The sequence below is a fragment of the Nicotiana tabacum genome, chromosome 4, assembly GCF_000715075.1.
Source record: "Nicotiana tabacum cultivar K326 chromosome 4, ASM71507v2, whole genome shotgun sequence".
NCBI classification, from domain to species: Eukaryota; Viridiplantae; Streptophyta; class Magnoliopsida; order Solanales; family Solanaceae; genus Nicotiana; species Nicotiana tabacum.
This window is the reverse complement of record NC_134083.1, coordinates 28,929,263-28,932,841: the sequence shown is the minus strand read 5'-3', so window position 1 is coordinate 28,932,841 and position 3,579 is coordinate 28,929,263.

Genomic DNA, 3,579 nt, shown 5'->3' with positions numbered 1-3,579 from the left:
TGTTCTCATTATATTCTTCTTAATACAATTAGCAGCTGCAAAATTGACACAAGATAATGAATGAGCACATGCATGTGCAAGATCAGTTAACAAAAGAGCCAAAGGCTAAAGAAATTCTATGGAAGCCCTGAGTAAATTCATTATTTTCCATCTAATAGGCCAGCGGTAATGGAGGATGAAGGAGAAGACGACAAATATCAACTAAGAAGTTTTTACTATTTGTAAGACACAGAATGGGGACGAACACTGTAATATAAGATTGTACACAATGTACTATGTGTTGTACTATAAACTTGGTTTTACACAAAATGTAGTCCTTCACTTTTCCTCTTTTTTGGATTATTATACGTGTTTACCTATTCGGGACATCTGCTTCCACTTTACTTTTATTTTCAATTCTCCTTTTTCGTCTCTTTCTCAACTTAGGATTCCTTTCCCTCTCAGTTAATTAATCTTCATATCTTCTTTATTACTTCTTTGTAACGATTTTTTACCTCATCTAAATTGAAACGAAAGGAGTAATTGATTTTAACAACACTATAATGATAGCTACAAAATGTTTGTATATGTTCCAGGTTGTTCTAGCGGCTTCCATAATTTCAAAATCTGATAAATATGTGCCTTCTCTGTATGTTTTTGGAAAACAAAGTATGGTACTTGAGTAAGTTTGGAAAACAAAGTATGGTACAGAGGGAGTATACAAAGTTTGAAGAAAACAAAATGTCTTTCGAAAATTATGGTACTTGAGTAATTAGTTTGCATTGCATAATCATGTGTAAATTTATTGGAGACGTGAGAATTGCGGTCAATGTGGAGTCATTAATTAAGACATAGAAGAGTAACTAACCGCTAAGACTTATGTGAGATTGGCATGAAAAACGCAACTTGTGCATAATGACAATGCTGGATGATTGAATTATTAATTTTTCTTCCACTTGCCAGAGGTAATTCTTCTTTCTTTGGATATTCTTAATTTTTCCTTCTATTATGTCCTTTGTTTTAAATGAATGCTGAGTTTTAAAAAAGCGAATTCGTTTAATTGTTTTAAAACTTTTTTAAAAAGTTATTTGTTAATATTAGTCTCCAATTGTTGGTTGATAGAATTTTCGGCACCGAAAAAAATATCGTCAGTCTGGCCGTGTTGGATCATGTGCTGGATTTATTTGATCGTTTCTTCTTGATTGGCCCCGCTAAAGAAAGTTGTTAATTCTCCCTTCTTAGTGGTATCTCATGTGTAGATTATGTGAAATTCGGGATCTTTCGTTTTATTCTGAAATTATTGAAGTTTATCTTGAAGCTAACGTTTTGGTTGAAGGAAAAAAATGAAATTTTAAATTTATCTGATTTAAGAGTTCGAGATTCGGTGCAAATAAAAATGACGGAGTTGTGTTTTAAAGTACTTTAACCCTAATATCAACAAGGACATAATTGTTTCAACACATCTTCTTTTGTTTGTGAGGAAGGATGAGCAACTGGAATATGTCTTGCTGGTGTGGCTATTGCACACGGTGGCGTTCTACGAAAATTTGACCCGATTTTGTTTCCTAAGAAAACTTTTTCTGGCTATTAATCAAAATGTTTGTGTTTTATTTATATAAATTTTTATCTTCTCGATATACAATTACTAATGATTTAAATGGTTTTAATTGTATGGTAATTAGCAGTTAGAATATCAAATTTATGTAATTTATTTTTAAGAATTTGTTCTTTTTATACTCCTTGAATTTTTCTTAGTTAGATAATACATAGATAAGCTTAGAAAATCTTTATCTGTAATATATAAATTAATTGTTATAAATTACAAAATATATGTTCTAAATAACCCCGAAATCATGGTGTTTATGAGTGTGTGTGTTTTTCATAGAAAATAGAGAGAGTATTTAAATTTGTTAATGACCAACTAATTATTTTATAGACTTTTTTAATATCTTTAGATCGTGCGAAGAAAATGACTAGTGAAAAGATAAAGTGAAGGCGGAATTGGCAAAATTAACAATAAAATGGAAAGATACTAAACAAATAAGTAGGATGAGATATTTGGTGTCTGAATTTTGTTGAAGTACAAAACGCTTTCTAAATCTAAAATCAACTTATTTTGATCAAAGGGAAGAAGAATTGTTTCGAAAAGATCGAAAAGTGTTCCAAAGTTGAAGATTTGTTTGTGAACCTTCTTCCATAATTTAATCAGATTTCGCCTTTAAATTCAAAACTTATCCAAAAGATATTGTCAAAATATTTTCACAAAAGAAATAACCCAAGCACTTTATCGTCAAAAGCTTTTCTATAAGCTTTTCATGACAAATCTCATACATATTTTTCCAAAATGGAATTTAATCAAAACTTAAGATTTTTCGACAGAGATTGAAAAGTAAGGGCATAGCATTAGACAGCAAAACAATCAGTTTAGGGGCCTATGGGCCAAAACTCAAGCTCAATAAACCTTTATGGGCCGTGCAAAAAAACGTAAAAATAACATTTTGTAGTCACTCTAAGGGGTTACTATTTAGAAATTAGTCAAATGTGTTCAAGTTTTTGGCTTGGATTGTCGAGATATTACCATTTTTAGTTCAAATTTTTATGATAAATACTAACTAATCCCTGAATAGGAAAGTCAGTTTGTGTACTTTGCCCGAAAAAAAATTTCATGGCCCAAAACTCGTTAAGTTCTGCGTTATTTATGCTTCAATGATATATATTCTTATTGGAAGTCGCTCATTTTGTTCGACTTTTGAAATATATTTTTCTGTACCAATGATCCTCAAAATAGGACCAACGAAAATAGAGGCTCTGCGTTATACCCAACTTTTTTTTTAATTTAAATAACTTCTTTTTACATTATTATTCCTGAATTTTGCTGGCTATTAGATTACAACATCCATATTTGCTGGCATATTTGAATGTTATCATGGTTAGATCATACTATATTATAATCATGAACACTTTGGGGTAAAGTTAATTTACTAAAATATCCTTCAAAAACTAAATGACAATTTTATCCTTATAAAAAACAAAAACAAAAAATCATTCTATTAAGTGTTAATTTCAGCTGCATTTGAATTGAATAATGCAGAGAATTGTTTCATCTTCCATTAACAGGTTTTTGCAGTAATTGTTATACTATTTACACTGTAGCATTTTCACATTCTAAGCTTTATTTGCTTTGTCCTTTGAGTTACCACCGATAATAACAACTATATGTAGCATTTTCACACCTTTATTGCACTATATAATAGTGCTCAACAAAAGTGTCAAATCATTTTATTCTTTTTTCTTCTCCTTCTAAAAAATTCTCTTTATCTCAAAAACCGGTTGATGTGTGTTTTGCTCAACACCATCTTGATAGGTAAATTTTTTTTATTTTTTTGCTAGACCAATTCAATTTTTGTTGATTGCATTATATTTTAGAGCCTCCTTGTTCTATTTTATTTCCTACAGAGGAGTAGGTCCTACTTTACAATATATTAAAGGGCTTACGAAGTTAAGGCAGACACTGCCCTTTAATTTTTTCCTTTAAACATACATTCTTAGGTCTGTTAATTTTCCAATTGGTTAATGCCTAGGCTATACGAAAGATTTTCT